The sequence below is a fragment of the Dromaius novaehollandiae genome, chromosome 2 (assembly GCF_036370855.1).
Source record: "Dromaius novaehollandiae isolate bDroNov1 chromosome 2, bDroNov1.hap1, whole genome shotgun sequence".
NCBI classification, from domain to species: domain Eukaryota; kingdom Metazoa; phylum Chordata; class Aves; order Casuariiformes; family Dromaiidae; genus Dromaius; species Dromaius novaehollandiae.
In genome coordinates this window covers 96,452,051-96,477,477 of record NC_088099.1, presented here as the reverse complement: position 1 = coordinate 96,477,477, position 25,427 = coordinate 96,452,051, and the positions used below count along the sequence as shown (strand labels likewise).

The 25,427-nt window shown below is 37.3% G+C and overlaps 2 long non-coding RNA genes across 4 annotated transcripts in view; one reads left to right on the top strand and one right to left on the bottom strand.

Moving 5' to 3' along the window:
* The window catches only part of LOC135327535 (uncharacterized), a 35,279-nt gene extending 14,502 nt beyond the window's left edge, over positions 1-20,777 (top strand). For both annotated transcript variants that reach the window (XR_010387812.1, XR_010387811.1), the window contains 4 exons: positions 5,620-5,678; positions 6,911-13,703; positions 16,935-17,020; positions 18,720-20,777. This is a non-coding gene — a long non-coding RNA (uncharacterized LOC135327535). The remainder of the gene's footprint in view (positions 1-5,619; positions 5,679-6,910; positions 13,704-16,934; positions 17,021-18,719) is intronic.
* LOC112990763 (uncharacterized) overlaps positions 1-24,411 on the bottom strand; it is a 37,269-nt gene extending 12,858 nt beyond the window's left edge. Inside the window, exons 1-5 of one of the 2 annotated variants that reach the window (XR_003261148.2) lie at positions 21,892-24,411; positions 9,476-9,527; positions 7,024-7,072; positions 5,592-5,659; positions 4,484-4,585 (exon numbers count right to left, since the gene is read on the bottom strand). This is a non-coding gene — a long non-coding RNA (uncharacterized LOC112990763). The remainder of the gene's footprint in view (positions 1-4,483; positions 4,586-5,591; positions 5,660-7,023; positions 7,073-9,475; positions 9,528-21,891) is intronic. The other variant, XR_010387810.1, reaches the window with a different exon arrangement.
* Positions 24,412-25,427: the final 1,016 nt, after the last annotated feature.

Sequence of the window (25,427 nt, the reverse complement as noted above, 5' to 3'; positions counted from 1 at the left end):
CCACTCTATTTGTCTAAGCCAAAACTGTGCAGGAAATGGGTCAAATCAGATTTTAGAACACTGAAACTTAAATTTGATAAAGCATGAGCTTGACACTTCAAAATTAAAGATTTGGTCTTCTTTTTCAATTAGGAAATATAAACAAATTCTAATGCAATCCAAATGTTTTAAAGTCATCTAAATGAAATCTTCCCATGGAAATTTTTGAAATTATTATTTTCAGTTCATAAACTTTGTTAAATTTTTGGTTTTGGTCACAGAGCAGGAATGGGAGATTTTTGCAAGACAGGAAACAATCCAAATCTAGTCCTAACTCAGTCCAATATCCTGTACAGAGCTGAAAACAAAGCTCAGTAGAAGGGAATAAAGGAGAACCACATAAGCATCCCCAGAAAAAAAAACAAATGAGGTATTTTACTTTTCCATTACATCTGTTCCCTAGCCTTTAATGATTCATTAGTAGCTATAGTTCTAGCAAGGTTCTTATCAGGTATCTATTCCAACCAGTAAAGTATAATGGTAATGAATAATCTGGATCCCTTATTTTAGCAAATGTTCCTGCTTCTGTTTCATGACTACCTGAATACAAAATGTTTGCTTTTCCTTCTAGCAGGGCTAATTTATTTGTGATATAATATAGGTAAATGCTTACGAAAGTCATGTTTTAAAGCTCGTAACAACAGGAAACATTTTAAATGTTTATACCTCTCATGCAAAAACAAAAATATAATAATAATAAAAATCAGTATATTTAAAAATATAAAAATATGTAAAAACATTAAAATATAAAAATAATATTTTGTATTTTTTTCAAGGTTACACAGAATACAAACTAGTATGTTGACTAAAGTTCGTTATTCACAGGAGTTGCATTACAATGAAAAAATTTTATTCAGCTGTATGTCCTAACAAAAATACTGGTTAACTTAAAGTCATGATGTCTGCTAAATAACTACAAATCTGTTTCAACAGTTGAAAATGCAACATTTATTACATTTCATTTCAAAGCAAAACTTTTCCTTATTATACAGTTTAAAATTTTAAATTTAGTTATTTGGCCTAGAAATTAAAGTGAATGAAAATTTAGGTGGACAATTGGAAGAGAGATATTTAAGCCTCAGGGATTTCACTGGGAAAGAATGTAAAAGTATGTGTGGTCAGGGATATTTTCCTGAGGCTGTGGAAAGGGAACAGAAGGTTTCCGTCCCTTTGGGGAAAGAGCGCTGTGAGAATTTTCACTAGTGTAAAATAGAAGATAAAGAAATATGGGGCATGAGATTAACAGGATTACTAAATTTGGCCAAGGAATTTGTATAGGAGTTGGAATTTCTTGAACAAACTGAGAAAGATGATTAGAGGCGTACCTCTTAGAAGGCTCTAAAGTTTTGACAGATCTGAGGTCTGATTATTTCGAAGCAAATAATGAATCTCAGAAGAGCATCCTGTCACTGGAGGTGGAAGTTCCTCTGAAGGTGCTCGAGAGGGCAAACCGCTGGGCAGCAGCTCGATCATCTCTTTGCTCTCGGTTGAGATAATTTTATGATGGCAGTTGATTTAGAAAACGTCTGGCTTTAACTGTAAGTACATGTTCCAGCATTTCACTGAGGAGAGGGTTGACAACTAGACTTTCCAATCTTCATGATACTGAGAGGACTCCTCCATTCCCAGTCTGTCTTCAGAAAGGCTTTGCACTCTGTCAGCCCCAAGACAGCAGTAGAGTGTGTGCTGCTATCCATGAGGAGGAAAGCTGCAGGTCTCACTCCTGTACTGACTTGCAACCACAGCTTTATTGCACCGGGCTTGGGAGGCCCCCTTTGAGCAAAGGGCTGCAGCAAACAGGAGCCGCAGGCTCTTCGTACCATTGCTTCTCCCTTCTCCTCCTTCCCTTCAGTCTGTAGATCATGGTGTATAAGGACCTTAGTAAATGGCCAGTTACCAATCATCTTATGTGCAATGAGCTCATTGAAAACTATTTCCTCAAGGCTGAATTTACTACTTTGCTATGTCAAGCCAACATGGTGTACACGTTGGGCAGATTCTCAGTTGCTGTAACTTGTCGGAGTTCGGTGAAAGTCAGTGAGGCTGGAGCAATTCCTACCACGTGAGGATCTCATTTATATGATGAGTATAAAAAGACTGTTTTACATACAGTCATTTTTCATAACAGGGGATTGGCATGACCAAGACCCTTGTATTTAGGGGTTAGGTAGCTATAGAATTAAGTCAGATACTTTAAAAAAAAAAAAAAAAGTTTCTATGATTTTAACACTTTCATGAATTTCCCATTTTCTATGCATACTTATTCATCACTTGCAGAGCTCTTTTTTGGTTGTGTTGATATAAGTTTGTTCTGAGAATTAAGCTAATTTTTGTTGAAGTACAAATTGCAATTCTTGTGTCAATTCTGCCTCTGAGAGGAAAGAAATATTGTTTTCTGTTACAGGGATGAAGAATTATTTTCTGTTATCTCATGTGTATGGTTCCACTTTTCACTTTAAGAGTTACAGACCATATGCAAGTTTAATCCTGATTTACCTTCTCTTTACATTACTTGCTCACCCTACTCTCTTTATGATAGTACTGTTCCTAGTATTTTCAGTCTTAATTCAGTTTGGAGTCCTTAATCTGGCTCTTGTTACTTAGGTTGATCCAAATGAACTCACAGAGGTGCACAAGAGGCACTTAAAAACAGATGTAAGAAGGACTGTCCCAGCTGAGACTAGAAAAGATCCATCTTGCCCAGTATCCTGGCTCCAAATGTGATGAAAAGTGGATGACTGCTTAAAAGTACTACGAAATGACAGCCATTCAGTGATAGCTATTTGCCTTACTTTCCCAGCTTCCAGTGACATGATTTCCTAAGTCAGAGGCAGAGTCTTTGTGTTTAATGTCTCCTGACAGATGATTTTGTCCAAGAGCTTTTGTAGCTCATGTAAAATTCTGGGAACCACAACACTGTGTGTCAAGGAAATCCAAAGTTACCTATGTGCTATGTGAGAAAATGCTTCCATTTTCATGTTTTGAATTGACCACAGATTTGATGCCTTCTTGTTCATTGTCTTTCATGATACAAAAACTTCCATTCTCTATTTCACTTGTCTTTGTTACTCATGATTTTAGAGAGCTCTCTTCTTTACCCTTTTCCAAGCTGAGAAATCGCAGTTGTAGTTGTTCTTAGTCCTGGAAAATTGTTACCGTTCAGTGTCTTTGTTTCTTAGGGAACTATTTACATGTAATTTTCAGCATTCTCTTCTGTTTATCCTATATAAAGAAGGATTCCCATATGGGATCCTCCTTGAGTTTCTCCAGGGCAAACAGGAATGTGGAAAATTCATGTAGCTTTACTGCCATGGCTGCCTCTCTTCTGTGTGCTACCTTTACTTTAGTAATCTACTGGCCCTACTGACTCTCAGACAGGTGTCCTGCTTCCTATGAAAAAGGATTTAATGTACGTTTTTAATGGCCTGCAACATCTCTTCAAGTATATGATATGTTTATGTTTTATATTCTGTTTTCATCTTCAACTTATTGAAGGACGTGATCTTTCTTAATAAACCTCTTTACCCTCTGTTTAACTGTAGCAGCTTTTCCTAAAACTTCTGCTCTGAGACTTCATGCTGCTGGGAAATACCTTCCTCTTGGGGCTGTCGCTTTTGATACATTTTTTTTTCAAGCTACCTCTTTCCTTTTCTTAAACTTAATCACTAGTGGATTTCTTCTTTGCTCATGTATGGATAAAAGTCTAATTTCATTACAATTACTGTTAGTGTGGCTGTTTGATATAGGAGAAGTGAAATAACAGGTCAGATGTCTTTCCTGGCCAGCTTCAAATAGTATGAGTATGGATGTCTTTTTGCCTAATTATTTTTCATTTCATTTAAAATGATGTGATAGTCTACAATATTTCAAGTTATTCAGGACAAAGTTAAAACATGGAAGGTGCTACTCTTTCTCTCAATTTATCATCTTTGTTTTTCGGTATAGATTGTTACAGTTCACAATATTTGTCTTTTTCAAGATAAAGATGGAGGTGTTCATGTTCTTCCACACAACCGGCAGCTAACAAGTGTCAGTAACTTAACCTGCAGGGTAGAGACTAGTGCATCACCTGGCAATGCCCCAGCAGCTGTTGTGTTGCTTGCTGCCTGGGTCACCGTTTCACTACTACACAGGGCTATCAGCCACCTGCTGCAATATTTTGGAGCTGGAACTTAAAATCGCTGTTGTTCCAGGGAGGCTGGAATTTACAGTTTCCCCCTGACAAAACTCTTTGGGACAAGGACCTTCTGGAGCTCTTCTGTGAAATTGTAGTATGCAGTAACAACAACCTAGAGGTAAAATGGTAATTGGGAGGGCTGTTGTATGAGGCATGCTAATTGCAATAAGCCACATCCAGAGAACTAACTTTTAGTAGTGCTACCAAAGTGTATTTGTCATTTTAAAACACATTTTCCAGTGCTTTGTGGTTGGTTAATGGGCTTACCTACTGAAATGTACCCTGAACTGCTCTGGCAGTTCAGCAAGCAAGAAAACTCCAGCTAAAAGGTCTCGACTTGCAGCTGTATCTGTGGTGATGAGAGCTAACCTGAGGAGAGGAAAAGGCAGTGAATTATTATATGCCTCTGGAGAAATTAAAACCTGAACAAATATTTTCTTCTGAATTCACATGTTGGGGAGGTCAGGGAAAACATATTCAAAAGTGAACTTGCATCCCTGGTATAATTGTGGTAGCATTAGTGTGGTTGCTGGGCTGAGTCATGCTAACAAAGGTGCACAATCTGTTTTATTATCAGCTTTCACATCAAGCTGTTCCAATAGTAGTGAATAGGCAAAACATAGGAATTATCCCCATTTTCCTTGGGATGTGCCCTACACTGTTAGGTACAAATCATGGGCTATAAAGGAGCCATTGTAGGGTTCTCTGAATTGCCTAAGACAACTTTAATAGATGGAAGGGCCCAGTTCTGTTTCAGCGCAGCAGAAGGTTATACTATCCCCCTATGAAACATACCGGAAAGGTCACAAACATTATCCACCGTAGAACATTTAATTACAATAATGCACAAATGAATGAAATTCTTGTTTTAAAAGAATTCTCTATCTTCCCCCATGCTCCTTTTTAGTCAGAGAGATTTTATGTCTAGACAAGCAAAGACTTGAAACCTTGCTTTATTCGATCAATTTGCCTGTCCTGCCCCTTAAGGATTTTAAGCAATCCTTGAAACCTTCAAGGGATCAAAAAAAAATTGTTGCAGAATCAAGATTTTTATTTTTCTTATAAGACTTTAGTGCTGAATTCTCTTGGAATATATGCAGAAATAATTCTCTGACAAGGTATGGAATCCAATATGCCTGAAACCACTCAGGCTCCAGCTTACCTGCTGCATGTCATCCCTTAGAGATGCCAGCATTCCTGCCTTAGCACCTCCAGGCCATCCCTCATCTTACTCTAAGGGCTGGACCTGAGCTGTTTGCTGATCCTTTCCAGCCTACACCAGGAGATGTGGCCAAAAGGCATGTGACTGAGAGCCCAATCTTTTGAGGTATTATTGAGCATCTTTGGCTCCCAGTGGCATCAGACTAAAATGCACCTTTATGTTGCTTTACTGTCTTCTGTAGGACTTCCGGAGCAGTTCTCCAGCAGCATAGTCCAGAGCACCTGCAATATTTCGTAGTCAGTAAGTAACTTAAGTTGTATTTAATATTCTAAAACAGCCTTATTGCAACATTGTAGTGATAGCATCCAAACCTGGGTCTTTATAAAGTGCTGTACTGTTTGCCAGACTGTTGTTAACATGCATGATTTAAATGATGACACAAGCAAAACTTCTGCTCTGAAATGGAGAAATTAAAGATACCAAAATATTATGTTTCCTCTTGCCAATGAGAACAGCTGGCAAAATGGGTTTATTGAACAAAACTTCAGCCAGCAGACATAGGTTATCATTTTCACAGGCTTTCTCTCTGAAATACAGGATTAACAAAACATACTATTTTTTTATTTCAAAATTGGAGGGTTTTGTGTCTTTCATCTGGTGAAATTTAGTGTAAAAGTGAAAATAATATCAAATTTACAGGCACCAGAGGGAGGCTGTTAATGTGGGAACAAAGGGCATTTGGCCAGTTAAAATAATAAAAGACTATACAACTTTCCCAGTGATGGCTGAAGCCCAATTAGTACTTTCCAAATAGAGCCACAATATTCCTTTCCAGATTATGTGGTTTGGCATGATTCAGAATGAGTAAACTTACTTTCCTACAAGGGAAAAGTATAATTAACAGAAAAAACAAGGTCATGCAGTATTATGACAACACAGAGTGTACATTAAACAGTCAATATTCATACACCTTGAACAGGCTGAGGCAGAGGCAACGCAATGGCTCAGCATACAAAAAGATACATATATTATCTTAATAAACCTATGTGCAAGAGTAAAATGCAAATGGTTATTTTATTTCCTTACTAGATGGTTTTAAGGGAATGTGTGTTCAGTGTTCATGTATATAGTACTAAAACATACTACTTACACAGTACCTTTTCTATTAACGTTATATGCATTTAAGTAATAAGAGTTTTTGTTACTTTCCTTTTGTTTGAGCACCTGTGTTTTTTTGTGCTGCTACTGAAGGCAGAATGGTTTGGAAGATTCTTTTTTCTTAGTTAAACCAATTAAATTTGTTAAAGGGACTTTCAACCTGGATACTCACAGAGAAAGCCTCTAAAAGAGCCTATTCTTGTTTATTCTAATCCACTTTCCACTACTCTAGAAGAGACAAAGCCTGCAAAGGCTCAAAAAAGCTGGAAATAAAATGGCAAGACTGGAAAAAAGAAACAGCAGCTTCCAGTCTGGAGGTGAACTTAGGAATGATTTGTAAGGGTAGGTTTTTTCTTCTGTCTTGTTTTTGATAGCGTTTTTTGAAATGAAATCGAATGCAGTGAGCCAGTGTGTTCAGCTGAAGCTCAGATAGAAGGGAAAACATGTAATGCACAAGAAAGCAAGGTGACCCAGGGTAAGTACATACTGTGGTAGCAAAATGGAAACTGCTGCTGAGACATCTGGTTACTGCTCCACTAATGACACCATTCGTGAGAAAGCAGAGCGATATGCCAGAAGGAAGATGAAAAAAGAAGAAAAAGAAAAACTTCAAAACCCATGAAACCGCTCCCATCACCTGAAGCTCAGACCACACACCTGAAAGGGAGTAACCCGCATCCAGCCCCAGTGCAGAATACGTATGCCCTTGCTTCCCTTTCAGCTCCGCCATTTCGCAGCTGTCTTATATGAAGTGTACCTAAGAGGGGGAACTGCTCGCTTGTTTCCTGTTTTTTTAGTAATTACAGTAACCTCTGGTATTCAAAACCATCATGAGCTGCAGTGTCTCCTCGTAGCTCTGGCGTTACTGCGATTTCTCTTTTGGTTGGTGCAACGTTTCCTTCGCTTCCCAGTTGCGGCTGAGGTGCTCCCACACGGCCCCCTGAAACAGCCACCCCACCACAGCTGTACGGGCAGCGGATCTGCGAGCGAATCTGTGACCTGCTGTGTCGTTTCAGTAGTCACGTATGTGTACCGTCTGCCCTGTCTTTAGTTAATCCGCAAGTCAAGAGCTAATTGCATACAACGCTCCGCTGTCATCTGCGCAGGTTAAGACATGCCCCGAAACCCCTGGTTTTAAGGAGTTACTAGAAAGACAAGAAAATCTTCCCAAATCATAGAATCGCTGTAAATATTAAACAACTAACTCGGAACAGGAACAAATTGCTAACGGCCCTGTATTGTAAGCACTATTGTTTAAAGCCACTTCCATCTCTCACTGACCCGATGGAGGAGCAGCAGCAGCCAGCACTGGGGCAGGGGCAGCGGGACGGAAGGCTGCAGCGAGGGCGACACAGGAGCCTGCATGACCTGCCACAGCCATCCATACCTGCAGTGCCTTCTCTTGTCCTTGTATTGCTATGGCTCCCTTTGCAAGGAGAAATTGCAATTTAGAATATCCTTCTGTTGTACACACAGTGCAACGTATATTTTTTTCTCTTCCATGCTTTATTATATGTTCTGCCATCACTCCTTTGCCTAAAAAAACCCCTTTAATTCTCTTCACTTCTTAAAACAGGTTAATCTCCCTGATGTTAGGGAATGGAGATATTTAATTAGGGGCTCTAAAGGATTTCTGTAACTTGAGCATGTAAATAAATGGAAATAGTATCATAATGTGGAGAAGACCAAAGACTTTTTGTGTATTCCCATACTAACAGATCTTCTTTGATGCAACAACAGAGCTGTTTTACCTTGTGTCAAAGTGTCCAGAAATCTAATGGAAAGGAAATAAACTGAGAGAAAATGTCTGACACAGATCTCTCTCCATTTTACCTAGAAAATATTTGCTGGATACTTTTTCGTATAGATGCTAAACTGATTTTTATTTTAGATGAGCTTGTTAACAAGGCGTCAAGATTCTCATAGATATATAAATTTTCTTACCTTAGAAAATTTTCATTGGTTTTCATTTTAAAATGACACCAGAATGTACGGCATAAGAGGAAAAAAATATATTAAGAGAACAATGCAAGAATTTCCTGTATGAATAACTGTTGAAGGTGACTCTCTGCTCTTCACTGAAGCTCCTCAAGCTATTTTAAATAGTTTAACAACTGTTTTCTATATAGAAACTGTATTAATAACAAAATTATACTATTTGAAAGAACATCTTGTCAAACAAGAATGCCATATTTATGATTTACCTTGAATACCTACCGTCCTTGCACGCAGCAATTGTATTTTATTTTATATTTGTTCTTGCAATGCTTTCATCAGCCCTATGCTTCTGTGTATCCTCCAGCAGTATATTAAGCAATGTGATTGATATCTGTCATGAGTAGTTTAATGCCTTCTTAATTAGCCTAACACCTCTATCAGATTAAAATCAGTAGTACAATATTACCATGAACTGTATGCTTTAATTTCTGTGACACATTTCTCTTTGTAAGGTACTTTGCAAATCCCTTTCCTTTAGCAACACAGTAAGTCTATCACTGTCCAAAGAGAAGAGACTAATGAGACTAATGACGAAGCTTTGTCGCAGTTTGACAGATACTGCTACTAACTACAACCAGCAAAACAGAAAGAGGGGAAAGAATTGCTTTAAAATCAATCTTGTCATGTCAGAATGATCAGTTGGTTTCACCCTGCTGCAGTGAAGGCCTGCAGGTTTCCTATGTCTGAACTTGTCTCAAATACTTCTCAAAAGGTAATGAATTATGGTCAAGGGAAATAATCTCTTCTGACAGGAATATCAACTCATTTACTTTTCTAAGCCACTATTTGCCTAAGTTGCATTTATTTAAGTCAGAGATCTCAGGATTATTTGTAAATTCAAAGCCTTCCAAACTCAGCATAAAAAAAAAAAAGAATGTCAAGGCTTCTTCCTCCTTTGATGAAAGTCATTATGTTAACATTGAAAAATGTGAAGAACATACCTGCTTAGTATACTAGTCGTTAGACCTCAGCTATCAAATCCACAGGGACTCCCTAAACAGAATATAACAAATTAAATCGTTATTAATAATGCACCAAAAAGTTAATATGCTCATCTTAATCACATCAACATCAAAGAAGGTATTACAGCAACAGTCAAGGAGGGCACACTAAGTAAAACTATGTTTTAATAACTTAATAAATCTTGAATATAAGCATATTGCCATCAAAGATAAAACTGACACATAGATGTATTTTTCAAGAATTCTATAAAGCTGCAGACCCTAACAGATGACACTTTTTTTGAATAATTTTTCTAATCCCAGCACTCATCTTTTATACAAAATAAGTAACTATGATCCAAAAAACCCCAAATAAATTCTATCATGTGAGCTTTAAAACATGAATCTTTCTCCCTCCAAAACATCCCTCAAACACCTAGTTCGTCTTTCTGATGAATGGTGAAGCTCCTGCTAGTAAGTTTAACAATGCAGAAGCCTTCTACTCTCTGTAATTATGCAACTAAAAGCATTTCATAAATTTCTGGCATCCATGACAAAATCAGGAAATTTAAACAGCAATGTTTTTCTTAAGAATTTAAAGTTTCCAAATTCCTAGTTCACTTGCAATCTAAAATTGTTGAGATGCTTTTGAAAGTCTCAATGTCTTTTAAAACTTAATAGGTATGTATTCCTCATTTAAAAATGTATTGCCCTTAAAGCAGAATCTTCACAACCAGGTAGTATCAAAATTTTTTTTTCATTATGCACAACTTTAGAAGTATTGATGTAATAATCCTAATTACTTTGAAACAGTTATATAAAGAGGATATCCAATGCTACTTTAAAAATACATGCTTGATAAAATTCTCAAGCCTTTTGTTGTTATGTCAGCTTTAAAAATCAGTAAAAACAACTAAAAAGTTGCAAACAACAGAGGAGAGGGATATAGGTATGCATATTAGCTGACTGCGCAATTATTAAGTTGCCAGTGGGATACAACGATGAAAAAACCCCCTGCAATCTAAGGATGAACCAGTTAAGGTGTTTCTAACAGAAAACAAGAAACTACCTGTGTTGCTGTTTAAGGCACCTGAGAAATCTCACACCGTTTTTTTTCCATCATGTTTGTGGAAGATGAAACAGGTAAAGAAAAGAGCTGCTGAGATTATCAGAGAGAAGTCATTCTAAGTGCAAGGCTGCAAAATTTTTACTTCTTTAGTCTAGTAGAAACAAAAGCTGATACAGGAAACAATTATTGTATAAAAACACAATAGGGTGGTAAACAGTAGGCAGGGAAAGGAGCTGTTTACTCTAACGGACAATGTTGGCACAAGAACAAATGGGTATAATTTGTCCATGAATAAATTTTAGGCTGGAAATGAGAAGGTTTATGGCCATAAAGACAGTGAGGTTCTAGAGTAGTTTTGTAATACAAATAGTGGGGACAAAAACCCAACAACTAAAGCTATTTAATAATGATGATTGTTAAGTGGAAGATGCTACAGGCATAGTTGCCCATATAAGAAAAAAAACTGCATTCTGATGATCCAGGAGGTAGTTTCTAGAGTTATGTTTTGCTGTTTTCTGAAAGCAGAGGTAAAAAAAGTGAAATTAAATTATATTTATGCATACAGTGTCAGAAATACTGCTCAGGCAAATGCCATCCATATGTAAATGATCTCTATAACTAAGTTTGTGCTTTGCAACAGGAAAACAATTTAACTTGATAAATAGGTATCACATTGTTCTTTGGTGGTTAGAAGCTAATTCCTTTTAATGGAAAGATGCAATTTGTCACATGCTAATTTCCTTGCTTCTTTACAGTGTACCTTTCTACTATTTTTATTTTGCCTCATCTTCTTTCAGTCTCTTAAGTTCTAGAAAACTGTTTCGTCAGCATATGTGGACAGCAATGGGAGACAGCTGGAAAATAATGCCTGCCTATTTATTTATACCAATCAAGCCAAGTTTGGCTACTCAGTTTTTCAGATGAGAATTTGCTGTTAGTCTAAAATAGTGTTAGGGGAAAGAAACACTATTATGATCACTATAGAAAAATGGAATCTGAGTATCAGAAAGAAAGAAGGAGCCATAAAACAGTATTTGAGTTAGAAAAATAAGTTAAAATTCAGGAAGAGTGTCCCCCCCCCCCCAAAAAAAAAAGGAAAAATGTTGAGAAACTATTTCCACAAACACTGGAAGAATTTGCTGACATTGGAGTTATGGGTTTAGCCTAGACACCTAACATTAAAGCAGTGCTTAAGGTTTTCTTGTGCAGCCTCTGATGCCCATAGTTAATAGTCTCACTGTTAATACCTAATAAATATGGTTCACCCAACACTGTAATGGCCCTTGAAATTCAAAACTGTGCTATATCACTGTGCCATTTGAGGAATTTCAGTTGTTTAAAAACTAGGCTACATTCTCTCATCAGCAAAGCCAAGGAGCAGAAAGAAGAATAAAACATTGCAAAGATAAAATAAAGTTGTTCCCCTGTCAGTATCAAAATATAAACAAGTGACAAAACCCTTTTGAAAACAAAATTAAAGGATTGCATATGTGTATTTTAAAGTCATGGTAACTATTCTTATTTGCAAGTGTATGTGTACATGTATGTATATAATTATAAATGTATTTTCATCACCAATTAGTTATGGTTTATATTCTTCTTGTAAGTCCACTTACAAAAGATGTATTATGAAAGAAACTGCCTCATGTGAATAATTGTTAACAAAAACTGTATTATCAACTGCAGTATGCGTAACTATTAGCTTATAGTTGATACTTGTTCATCAAATATTATGAATATATGTCAAAGTGTACTATGATAATATGTCAAAATGCACACTGGTAAGTGTACTTGAACAGATACTGGAGGAATTTGGTTGCACCATTTAGAGGAAAAGCGCATGTACTAACTCCTGACCCTGCTAAGAGAGGAGGAGCGCAGCTATGTGGGCTGGCTGTAAGAGGCCTCACTCTATCTGTTGAAAAAATAGTAACAGTCCTAATGGTCACAGAACCAAACTAGAGAAATATAGATATACAAGCAAAAAAAATGTGCATGCATATACACACGATCATTTTTTAATGAAAATTTGATTAATGATACAACTTCTTTTGGAAAATTTTCTGTAATGGTTTATTTTTGCATATCTATTCGTTGAAATGGCCTGCTTCTTTGCCAAAGATTTGAGTGTGTATCTTTTCTCCAGCAATCAAGGGCAAAAGTATATATTTGGAAAAGAATGGGCTTTACTGAGAGCTGTAGAGTAGATTTCAGTATGAGCTGTCTGAAATAAAGCAATAATAGCAATTTCCATATTTTCATTTTTACTGTTGACCAAAGCCAAACTATGCAAAGATGCAGTAAAAATAATGCAAAATAACTGGAAGTATGAAACTCAATTTTCTGTTCACTGTAATTGAGCTTTGTATGAAACTGCTTTTTCTCATCTTCCTTTTTAACCCCTTCTTACTCATAGTTACTAGCTATAGCCAATAGCGGAGTGAATAGGTTTTGCAACTAACAGCTAACTGAAACTACAGGCCTGAAGACCTCAATATGCTTTTAAGAATAAAATGAGTTCAAACAATTAATACAGCAACTTCAAATTCTTTGTGTATAAGGTTACCACTCAGATATTAGCCATGACCCATCTGTAAAGATGCAGAAAAACAGTAAATGGTGTATGGTATTATTTAGACAGTTGGTGACAGGTACTTCTAGAATGCTGTAGAGGACCGGTTCTCTACATGCGGTTTTGTCTCAACATTGCTGCCGCTGCTGCTGCAAAGCCGCTGCTGCCAAGGCGCATTGGGCAGTGCCGCGCCGACACCCCCGGGAGCCGTCCGCGAGGTAAACAAGGTGCACGAGGTAAAAAGGGCAGAAGGTCATCTCTAGGGCAGGAACTGCACGTACTCATTTGCCATCTGCGCATGAGCAGGAGACCCCCAGATGCCCCAGCCCGTTTCTGGAAGGTTCCGAGAGGGCGGACTGCGCATGACAGTTAATCTGCATGGGAAGCGAGGAAGCACCTCCCGGAGGTGGGGCAAGAACCTGTAAAAACTGCAGACTGCGTGAATAGAGGGGGGGATTTGTTTGCGACGAGTGAGGAACTTGAACGGAGTCAGCGGAACCAGACGGGAGCTTCCCGCCGCTGGCCCCCCCCCCCGCCACCGAGACTCCCAAGAGAAGAGGACCAACGGGACGCCTCTGGATCCACGGGTGGTGATATCTGTCTTTCTCTCTCTCTCTCTCTCTCTCTCTCTCTCTCTGTGTGTCTGTCTTCCCCTTTTCCTCTCTTTTTCCTAAACGTGTGATGCGGGACGTGTCTAGTTAGTTGATTCCATTTTTGCCTTAATAAATCTTAAAACTGGTTGGCTGGTGTCGTTTCACCTTAATTCAGTCCAAGGGCATCACGAGCTTGGTCGTTTGGCCCCAAGGGGAGGGAGGTCGTCCTCAACGACTCCCTTTGGGCCGCGACAAATGCCTACCTGGATGTCCATCAGCAATGAAATTTACATTCCTAATTGTGCAAAAAATGCCATATTCCTTCCTCTAACTCGAGTTTCAGCTCACTCATTTAAACAGATTGCTAACATGGACATGGCGATACTGACTGAACACTGGATTATGAAGGAATTTAAATGAGCTCATGACCCCGATGGAGTTCATAATCATGTCTTTAAAGAAATCCCTTTATGATTACAGTTACAATAACTTAAAAAACCAAACACATATAATAGGAATAGCCACAAATTCTCATGGTATAAATTGTATGTTTGTCTAAACCAACAAGTCTCTCTGGTTATGATATTTTACAATATACTAGTTGATTTTCTAAAATTCTTATCTGAAGATCTGTCCTTTGAAAAACTGTCTCTGTTAAAAAATGCAGTGTTTTTTCTGCAGGTAATGAAAATGAGTGACTTACTGTGAATTCTTTAAACTAACATCTAGAAACATCTCTGTCTAGATGATAGATTATTACATGAGTGTGAAAGATCTGTTTACATAATGCTCAAGTGACAACTACTAAATATACAGAATTTTGGCTACCTCATTTGTAGAAGTCGCTTCAACCTGGGCCTGAGAAGCACTTAAATTTTTATAGGCCATGCAAGAACTTTAAAAACTATCACTAGCCGATGGGTTTCTGTTCATGACTTGCATGCAAACTAAATTACATTCTAATAGATATACATGTAGTAGAATGTTCAAAGAGTGGTTTTTTTTTAAAGTCCTTAGTTTTTATAACACCTAATAAGAGTTTGGCCTGAAACCACAATTCTTATTCTGGGAGGATGGGGGATTCACACTTTATTAGCTTTATATGCAATCATCAATTCATTGCTTTGACTACATTAGCATTTTTTTATAAAAATAGATGAGAATTATAACGAACTCATTCAAAAACTGGGTTGCATATATGATATGAATCTTTCTGTGTATAGTTCATAGCTTTTTTTTAACTGTGTGTTTTCTTAAAATGATCTCTGAATATCTCTAAATGGCACGTTGCTCTCTCAAATGGTTCATGGCTGTTCCTCAGCCAGATAAAAATCGGCTCCAAACTGTAGATCTTTTGTTGTCCCTTCATACAGTGCCTTTCAAAATGGCAGCCATTTCTTGGTAGGTATTGCGGCTAAATAAATAATAATGGGAATATTTTCCAGACTGTTGTTATGAATATGAAGAAATTGCACAAGAACCTGGAATACCCACTTACCTACAAACTAGATAAACTATCTATTCAGAGGTATATACCTGCCTAGAGTCCCTGGGTCACTGCTCTAGTGGAAAATGAAAGGCCTTCTCCAAAACCAAGACAGGAGGAAAGATGGAAATTTTCCTGTACCAAATTATATTGACATGATAACGCTTTCCAGATAAACAGGAATGATTATTGCGGTTTGGCATCTAGTCTTTTTCACACATTTATGATACCCCTGACAACTATATTTTATTTTTTCCCTCTGTCATCCCCGTGGTATCAATGAAACTGAAAATTCTTTGGAGTAGTCAGTAACCTATGTGTATGGGATGCTGGTCAAACTTCCCCCAGGTTATATTCTTCAGTATAATACCCTGTATTCCCCAAACACAGAATTAGCATGTTCTTAATGCCCTACAGAAAAGACACATAAAGTCACTCTTTTCCCATTTATATGCAGTTGTACACATACGAATCTGCATGTGGCATAGACATAGGAAGTCTATGCAGGTAACTCTGACTGTTTTGAAGCTTCTCAGCACTTCTCATTAATAGGACCCTGTTTCCTGCTGCTTACAATCCTGCCAGACTTTATTTGGTCAGCTGAAGTTTTCCGTGCAGACATTTGCATGAGGCTGATTTTTTCCTGTTTGTTTCTATTGTTGCTGTTGTTGTCATTGTTATTCCACTGTTTCTAAGCCCTTGACCTTTCCCATGGTAAAAAATAAGTGCAATGTTCTTGTGCCTGTGCTTCTTGGAGTAGTTAGTAGAGCTGGAGAAGGAAGAGGGAGGCTTTCTGCCTGATAGACATGCCATGAAAGCATATGTCATTTTTAAGTCTGTTTTGAGTGATTTGCCTGGCATCACATTTTGTGGCCGAGGGAAGTATACACTACAGCCCCTAAACATGATGAAACAAACACAGAGTGCTACCCAAAAAGCTGAAATGGTGAGCAATTCTTAACGAGACCAGGCCTTTCAGTTTGCCAAAGACAGAGACCACCCCTCACACAGAGATAAATAAGTTTAATACAGACAAGACTTTTTTAAGGAAATAATTCCTTTTCAGAAGAGGAATTACAATAATCCATGTTGACTCTATGAATAATACAGGCCATGCAATATCACTCAAAGAAAGGGCAAGAACAACAATTTGGTCTACCAAGTGGTAGACCACCAATTTAAGTGGAATATAGTTGTTTATGCTCACATGAAATTTATGGTCAGCTTATACATATTACAGGTGCAGTGGCATATGTAGCTACATTTACATGCAAAAAATGCTTTTAAGCTGGTTTTGAAGAGTAATGCTGTGACTGTATATATGTATGTGAGTAAACATTATTGTAATGGATTGGGTTATAGAAACTGTTTTTCCACAGCCTCACGTTGACAGACAAGTTAAATTTTCTGGGTGAATCAGAGTTTTGATACACGACACTGATTCTAAGTATAAAGATGGCTAGTTCATAGAAGATCTGCCTGAGGAAATATGGAAACTAAAAAAGTTCCCAGTCATCTTGTTTGGTCCATTAATAAGTATCCTCTTTTCAAGTACTATTTTAGCAGAGAAGTCAGGAGTATGTAGTAAGCAAGTGGTATCCCATCCTCTCCCTCTCTCTGGCTCCCTCCCTCCGCCCTGGCTTGGTGAGCCACGGGATGCCCATTGTGCACGATGGATGCAGGCGCATGGCCATTTCCCAATCCGAATCACACTTGTTTTTGCCACTTACTACTTGCAGGTCAGAGGAGCAGCCAGTTTTTTACTGTTGTTCCACTGGAGGCACAGTTTTTGAGTGAACGTAGGAGGCAGAAGAAACAGAAATGGGTAAGTACAAGAAAAGGTTTTGCTATGAAAGGTTTTACTCAGTGTAACTGAGTATAGTTTAATTGTAGGATCGCTACAGCAAAATCTCTGTAAAATGCTGAAAACAAGTGAACAGTACTCTCACAATCCTACAGCCTTTCAAAATGCTTTTTTCCTTTTAACAGCATTACCCAATTTTGCATTTTCCACAAATACTAAATGTATTCATTGTGTGTATTTTGGCTGTTATGTCTAGCTACAGATGTATTCAAATAAAAAGGGAGGTGAATTTTTGTAAGTATGCTTTTGGATAAAACTCCCTACTAATTTTTGAGACAAGACCTGTGGCAGAAATAAGATGAGATATGGTTAGAAAACAAAGGCAAGTTTTCAGGCACTGATGGGGCTATATCTTGAAGTACTGTTTATTTTTAACTTACTCTTCATTGAGACAAATTCTAAAATAATTAGGAGTACAACCTGATTCAAGGCTCATTCAGGACACATTCAAGACTTCATAATATGGCTTTTATAACTTGCATTACATGCTGAAGCAATAAATCAGATTTGTTCATCGGCTAAAGAAAGTATGTCAAATTAAAACACTCTATTGATAATATTTTATCTCCTGGCCAACAAAATTTAAACAATACTATGGCTACATTTATGCATATCTTCACATTTAATGTCTACATTATTTTTTTGTATTGCTGGATATCTTAATTCCTGTCAGCTGGGAGTTAAAATTAATCCCTGCATTTTCTGTGAAAGTCAGATGGATTTCTATTTGTAATAATATTGCAGGTTCATGAAGAACTGTACTTTTAACCATTTTAATAACTGTACTAAATTATATTTATGTTCAATCAGGGATATAAATATTAAGCCAATGATCTGTGCTTAAATTGAAGTTAATAGGGTAAAGCTAAGCTAATTACATCATCCTTTTAAATATCTTTTGCTTTATGAAGAAATAAGTTGATTAATTTGTGGCTTGCAAAATAATATTTAGTTGTACATGATTAATTTGCTGATTGCTGAAACATCTGAAAGTTCTGGGATAGTGGAACAGATGATCTAGAATCATTTAAACATCTGCAGTTACTGTAGTCCATTCTATGAATGAATCAAACTGAAACTATTGACGTAACTGACAAATGGCTAATATAAGTTAGTATTAAAATAAAATGTGATATTTCTTCCTGGAGGAATAATTTATCCATTATCTGCAGTATGTATATATATCATATGCGTTGATTCAACACAAGAGCTGATGTCATGAAGAATTTAGGGAATGTGTTGGTGGTCAGGGAACACAATGACCCTCTAGGACTTGTTGATTTATAGTCTGCATTTAAAATCAATGCCAAAAAACTTCTCAGGAATCATTTCTTCTGCTGTGAATACAGCTACTGTAATCTGAGTATTTTTGTGAATAATGCAAGCAGATGCATTGCTTCTATTTTTGTAAAGAATATGGATTATTCAAACACAGTTTCTGAAAAACAGCATTTCACTTTTGAAAAACTTTTATGAAGCCTTGCTAGGATAGTAATTCTTTCCTTGGTCTGTTAAAATACCACTCACCTTTGTAAATTTTTTTGAGTTTTGAGACTATTATAAATTAGGTAAAGCATACTGTGCTGCTGTTGCTACACTGATATATTTAAGGCAGTGTTGAAATAATATCTGACTGGGATTTTTCTTCTCTTTTGGACAGCGCTCTACAAAAATCTAACATAGAAGAACTTGATTTGAGGAACTGAATAATTCTTGATTGTTCACAACTGAACGCACCAAACAACATTTGCTGTCTATCACTTCACCATAACTCCCTCATGGAAGGAGGAATTCAGATAAAGAAAAGATTTTATTTCTTCTCATGTTATGTAGTCTAAAGGCAATAAAAGCATTGTCTCTATTGGTATAGGAACTGGGGAACCCATTACCTTCACTGCAACTCCCATTTTTGAATTCATTTTGCCCTCTCTGTTGGTCAGAAAAAAAATCAAGTTTCAGAATTTTGGTTACATCATAGTTACTCAGATAAAAGCTACAGAGCAGGTGTACCTATATAATTCATAAACAAACTGAAATGATACTGTAAAATGCAATGGAGACACTTCTAAAGCCAAAGGTGTCTTTTAAAGTATCTGTATTATGTAAACTGAAATGAAAAAGTTGTTTACCTCTATGACATCCTGTGGCTATCACATGGTATGAAAAAAGGGGTAAGCTGGTTAGGTGTTTTAATTGTATCTGTGAACGCATCTCAATTTTTTTTTTCTGTTTGACTGTGAATTTTCTTCATTGAACTGGTTTGTTTGAGACTGCTGTTGTTATAGTTTTAAGTTACGTCAGTCTTACTTTGGTCCTAACATTTTTTTTCTGGGAATAATGAAATGAGTTTCATATCCACCAAAGTGCAGAGGAATCTAGAGATACTGTGTATATACTTATCAATAATGCACTTTTCTACATTCTTAAGAGATCATATTCCCATAGGCAATTACAGTTAATTCAAAGCAACTGTAACACACACACACACACACACACACACACACAACTCTCTTTTCTCAGGGCTCTTGTCAAAATAGGTATGACCATTACAAATCAGAACTTGTGTATTTTATAGTAGCTAATAAGAATGCAGAATTGACAAGCTAGTGAGCATATTTAATTACTATCAGGAAAAACTACAGTCAGAAAGTTCCCTTTAATTTGCTAATTAACCTATCTTGAGTTACTGGTTTAAGCTTATGTTTAGCTCAGGTCATGTGTCCTGGAGAACAGAAAGCATCTTCTATTTAACATTATGTCAACTCTGCTGACTCTCAGAGTCAAGGAAAAACAGGAACAACTTTCACAAAACATCTGTAATGGAAGCAAATGAATCAATACATTTTTTTCTGTTGCTGTCACAGGGAGTTTTGCCATTAACTTCAATGGGAGTAGAATGCATTTTTCACATGTGCTACTGAATCATGATCAATGTCTAAATGTAGCTGAGGGCTTGGTTCCACCTAAACACATATAGGGAATTTTACTCAAGTGAATAATTCCATTTAATTGGGACCTCATGTAAAGAAGCATTTTGGCCTTTATTTTGCCACTGCAGATTCATTTATGTACAAGTATAATACAATAAAAGCATACATACAAAGCAAATACTAATACATCTTGGAATATAATGTAGATTAACTGTTAAATTGTCATTGCTAAAATCAGTGGCTTTATGTTAAAAGTTTAATATTGTACCGTTTGCCATTTATTTCAACCCATGCAGCTTAAATTCTTCAGCTGTAACTGTATACCTGATTAGCTACAACCATATCAGGAAATACATTTGTGCTACAGCTGACTATATTTTGATGCTCTTTATGAAGTTATACTGGTAATATTCACTTCATGATCCTGTATCTGAAAATGTTTTAACGCTTTTTCACTATTCGCATGAGCAATATTGCCTGCTGGCACAGTGCAGTCCTGCTGTCTTTGAAACACACGCCAACTGAAAATGCAGAGTTTACTTTCTGTGGTTTGCAAACTTTTTCAGAGTACTTTATAATAAAGTGAGTCTTACAGATAACCTCACCTCCTGAGGGCACTCTCATAACATCCTCTGGCAACTACTGTAGTGACTTAAATGGAGAAACAATATTAGGCCTGACCAACATTGCGTATTTTGAAGCATGAGGCCAGTATGGAGCAGTGGAAGAAAGCTAGTGACACATTAAGAATTCAGTAATTCAAATGCAAAGGAAATTGGAAGACTCCAGAGTGAGTTGCAGGAGAATTTGGTTCAGGCCCTAAAGTGGTGATGTGAGGAGCATTTAAGCTCTGTAGTAGTACTGCTTTGCAATTTGTAATCTAGCATCCCATGACCATCCACTCTCTACAGACTATCACTGCAGATAAGACTAATTAAAAAAACCTGAATGCAAACACTGTATAGAATCAAAATGGTTAACAGACCATGATTTCAAAGCAGGATATCATACTAGAAGATTATGGTAGTAACAATAATAATTTAAATGCTAACAGGTATTGTATTTTTCAAAGCACTCAAATTCTTGCTTGCATGATCCTTGCAATATAGTAGTTTTATCAGTATATGTTGTATTTATGCATAGAGAAACATAAAATACTCAAAGCAATCAAACCAAAACACTCATCTTCAGAAAAGTTTGGTTTGAATCTTTTGGTTTTATTACCACTGTACTATAGTGTAGGTTTTGCACTTTCACCAGTTTCAGTCTTTGCTTTGTACAAAGGTTTTTCTTTGTTAACCTTTGAATACCATGTGAAAATGAAGTACATGAAATAAATTTAGCACTGAATGGACTAGTTAATTCCAGACAGTGCAGTAACTTCAGAGTATGTTTTCTAAGAAAAACAGTTTGCTAAATCACAATTACAGATATTTTAAAATTCAAGATTTTTGTGTAACCATATTTTGTGCCCCTTTCAAATTCCTTTGTTATCACACTTCAAGCTGTAAAACCTTCTGCTTCCTCCACCTTTAGTATGACAGCAGTCTCCACTCATATACAGGAAATTTAGACCATAAATCATGGTTTAAGAAGGCAAATTATCCAAAATCTAAAGGTTTCAAGATATAGTAGGCTCTTATTTAATAATGTTAAAGAGTCAAAGCTGAATACAAAACCAATCTTTAATTCTGTTTGTGCAGCAATTCTACAAGTGTATTTTGAATAAAGCAAGCCATTTTTAAATATACTTTCTTATCCAATTTTAACATGAACAAATACTAAAACACCTAATTAAATGTTATGAGACCAAACTGTATTATATAAAGCAGCATGATATAAACCTGCATTTTCCCCCAAAGAAAGAAAACAATCATATAAATAAAAAGAAATACTGCTTACCTTCCTTCCTTAGAAAATATTCCCTGAAGGCAGAGTAGGTCTGGTTATAAAATGAAAAACAAAATTGAAGTGTACAACTCATACACATACAGGCAGCAGATACAGTTGTCTCCATGAAGAATGCCTGTTTCTAGCCTTCTGTACGTATTTCTCCCCATTGAGATTATGATAGAAGGACTCAAACTATGCTTAAAATGCTATTCTGTAGCCTAGCTATCAGCACCAACATATTTCATAAATACTACTTATTGTTGCAGAAGTCCGGCATCGTCCTATAGAGAATTTACACCTCCAAAGCAGAGATTTGTTACAACCGAGCAGATTGTGGCAAAGCACTGTGCCTGGCTTGTCAGAAAGAGTTGTTACTTGCAATGATCAGCACATATTCACACAGCATAATATCTTTACATTTGCATATGCCTGTATATACATACACATGTATATATACATATGTGTATATATACATACACACTTACATAGAGAGTCACACTGTCTCTCACAATCACGAACTAATCACTGAACAAGGGAATAATCTTGTTAGTGTCACACATCATCGTTTTTCCTGGCTGTGGCTTTTGCGTACCTTTGTCATGTAGTACAACCAAGACCAGTGGTGCTAGAAAGCATTTCTACCTCAAACCTGAGTAATTATTCACATAGGGTGCAGAACTCGTATTGGCTTCCTCTGTGCGAGCGCTGCTACTGCTGTAGCAGTGCAGATTTCTCTATGCTGTTGCTCATTTGCTGCAGTCTTTGTGCATGAGTATATGTTATAAACAAATTAGTACCATAATGACATCCAATACCCAGCAACTAAAGAAAATCAAGGAGAATCAATCACATCCTACAGCAGGCACATAGACAGTCTGGTTGTAAAAATGTTTAACAGGAGATGGATTTTCCTGTGCTGTCAAAGTTAAAGGTACCAAACGGAAGCATGTACTAAGGCATTTTTGTTCCACTGTGATATTGATCCAATGCCAGACATTGTGAGACACAATAGGCACACAGTAAGCCTTGGTAAATTAGGTAAATTACAGATCATTTGATGGTATTTTATTGTTGCTATTGTAATCACAGTAATTTTCACTGGTAATGGTGCTTCGTGATGAAGTGCGGTTCTCACAGGATAATTGTGAAAGGTATTGAAAGATTCAGGGTGTAGCATCTGGTTTTAAAAGCTCTTCAGATTCAGACTGGCATTTTACTTTATCTTGAAAATTTATTAGAGATTCAGATCATGCCGGTTTAAATAGAAAGGTGAAAGCAGGGTAATTTCAATCTATGAATTATTCAGATTCAGACTGGTGAAATTGCCATCCATGAACTGATTCTCTGACAGTCTCTTTTGCAGAACCTCCATTACGCTTGTCATTTTTATGTCTTTATCTACAATCTCTTTCTCAGTTACTGAGCTTGTCCCTTAGGGCTGTGCTTCACAAACCAAGTGTTTCAAATTGGCAATAACCTAAATGTGTTGCTGTCTCAAATCGCAGTCTCCACAGACTGTCTTTTCCAAATCATTAAAAACCACATCCACGATGGTGTCTGATAGGCTCTTCGAAAAGATGAATAAAAAAAGAAACAGAAAGGAAAAGAGAAGAGGGTGTCATCTCAAAGAAGAGCTATGTTCCCATAACAGTCCAGAAAATAAAGTGATGCTTTGTGCTTGTTCCTTTGTTGTCAGTGTAACCCGTCCTAGCTGCATAGCATCACGCAGAAAGAAACAACAGTTAAAGCAGGCTGACTTTGTGCCCTGATTTCCAGCCAGAGCAGATAAGGACTGCATTATAGACAGGCTAATCCACACAGATATACACTCAGAGACCAAGCACAATTCATAGCTTCTTACAGGCAAGAAAAAAAGTAGTAGTAGTAGTAGCTGTAGTAACTGTATTAGAAGAAGGAGAAGCGACTGGATAACGGAAAGCTTTTCTTTCTCACAGGCTCCAACTGATACAGATTGCAGTCCCAGAGACTCTCCACTTGATGGCTGGTTGTGTCATTGCTAGTCGACTGCTGCCCTGTATCCAGAAGGACTGGGATTGATTTAGGTCAGAGAGTCTGGTTTCTTGTTTGAGCTTTGCTCTAACTGATGTAGGAAATTGTGGCAATCTGTATTACCGATATATATGATCCTGGGACGCTGACCCAGCTTCAGCAGTGGAGCACCTGCAAAGGCCCCAGTCAAACACACAGTGGCAGGTACCATCTCCTTTGTCCTATTCCTGCAGGTTTATCATCATGGCGTAAAAAAACCTTTTAGTACGCAAAATGGGAAACCAGCCGTTCTTCCTCAGAGGCAATTTGTATACAGAGCTCCGAGCAGTCCCTGTTCAGCTGAAAATGCTGCCAGGCTGAAGCCAACACATCCAGGCTGTGTGTCTGTTCCTACGCTAACACCAGCAAAATTTCCCTCGTATAAAAAAGACGAGAATAAAAAATCTATGCTGCTTCGTGCCTGGTTCTTTGCGTCTGCTTTGCCGCACTGCGACTAGAAAACTGCAGCACTAAGAGCTCTGGCAGTTACGATAATGTAGAAAGCAGCAGCTCTGTGACACAGCAGTCAGCTGACTTGCAGTGTTATCATTCAATGTCCTCTATAGAATAAGGCCAGTTTCTAAGGTAGCACCAGAAGGATGACCTTGCATACAAAAATTTGGCTAGAAAGAGTAGCGTTACTTATATACACCTGCAAGTGATTTTGGGGTGATATGTACCATTTACATCATTTTCATCGGGAGCATGCAGGTCTGTAGTAGTGTCTTTTCCCTTCCTCCTTTCCTTCTTCTTTACGAAACAGAACTTGTCTTTTAGTGGGCAGATTTCCTTCTCTCATGCAATAATGAATGTGCTAATGTACAGTTAATGACAAAAGCTGCTATTAATGACAGTAGTTAGGTAAATGAGTTAGAAAGTATTAGTTGTAAACCACATTTCTACAAGAGCTTTTTGGTTAAAAAAATTCCCCGTGACTATGGACTTGCTCCAGGAGAGAGAAAATATTCAGGTGAAACACCTTTGAAAAGCAAGTCTCAATTGGCAAGAATGCATTTCTGAGTTTGCATCTTGGCATCTAACTACCTGGATTGATTTTCATGGCACTTGGTGGCTCCCAGCTAAATTCACTGAGAACATTTGGTTGCTCATGCCTCTGAAAAATCCCCCTCCTGAGGAGGAGAACCTTTAAGTTACAGCTGGCAAATATGGGAACTGATTGCAGGTCAGAGTCAGGGGAAGTCCAGTGCCTCACTGCCACTTTGAGATTCCCTCGTGGCACTTCACGCACTCTCTTGAAAAACTTCACCACGTGCCTACGTACTTAAATTATACCTAGGGCTAGTGCAGTTTCATCCAGAATTGCTATAAATCAACTTGCCAATCAGTTACTGAAAGAATTTATGTTACATTATATTACATCACCCCTGGCCTAGGACAGATCAGCTCCCACTGATCTCAGTGGAAGTGCCATGCTTGCTCAGGCCAGAGCTAAATTGGTCCTCACAGTTACTACAGTAGACTGTGCATTTCAGTGA